This window comes from Otolemur garnettii, unplaced genomic scaffold (genome assembly GCF_000181295.1).
Source record: "Otolemur garnettii isolate 467f Iridium unplaced genomic scaffold, OtoGar3 scaffold00003, whole genome shotgun sequence".
NCBI classification, from domain to species: Eukaryota; Metazoa; Chordata; class Mammalia; order Primates; family Galagidae; genus Otolemur; species Otolemur garnettii.
Window position 1 is genome coordinate 4,906,351 of NW_003852398.1, and position 1,027 is coordinate 4,907,377.

Below are 1,027 nucleotides of genomic sequence, written 5' to 3' on the forward strand. Positions count from 1 at the left end.
GCCTGTAACCCCAGCTACTTGGGAGGCCAAGGCAAGAGAATCACTTAAGCCCAGAAGCTGAAGGTTGCTATGAGCTATGATGCCACGGCCCTTTACCCAAGGCAACAGCTTGAGGCTCTGTCTTTTTTTTTTTTTTTAATTATGTACTTTTATTCGTTGTTGTTTTTTTGACCGGGGTTGGGTTTGAACCCACCACCTCCGGCATATGGGTCCAGGCCCTACTCCTTGAGCCACAGGGACTGCCCCGAGGCTCTATCTTTAAAAAGAAAAAAAAAAAGAATGATAATCTTAAGTAAGCAGTAGTTACACATTGGCAAAGTGTAGTTAGATTTTAGTTTTGATGCTATCAAGTACTCTGGAACTCACTGAATGCCTTAAGGTCAGTTATACATATTATGTAATGTATCCTTAAAAAAATCTTTGTTTGGGGCAGCGCCTGTGGCTCAATGAGTAGGGCACCGGCCCCATATACTGAGGGTGATGAGTTCAAACTCGGCCCTAGCCAAACTGCAACAACAACAACAAAAAATAGGGCGTTGTGGCGGGCGCCTGTAATCCCAGCTACTTGGGAGGCTGAGGCAAGAGAATCACCTAAGCCCAAGAGCTGGTGGTGGTTGTGAGCTGTGATGTCACGGCACTCTACCAAGGGTGACAAAGTGAGACTCTGTCTCTTTAAAAAAAAAAAAATTCCTGTTTTATAGTAAATGAGCTGTATCTCTTTAATCCCCAAACTTATTCCTCAGAAACTTAAGGGAGAAGGAGACATGGTAATTAACATTATGCAGAAGGAATTTCTGAGCTAAAAAACACTAGCTTAAAACTTAAACAGAGTCTGGCTCGGAGCGTGTGGCTCAAGCGGCTAAGGTACCAGCCACATACACCTGAGCTGGCGGGTTCGAATCCAGCCCAGGCCTGCCAAACAACAATGACAGCTGCAACAAAAAAATAGCCGGGTGTTGTGGCGGGCACCTGTGGTCCCAGCTACTTGGGAGGCTGAGGCAGGAGACTCGCTTGAGTCCAGGAGTTG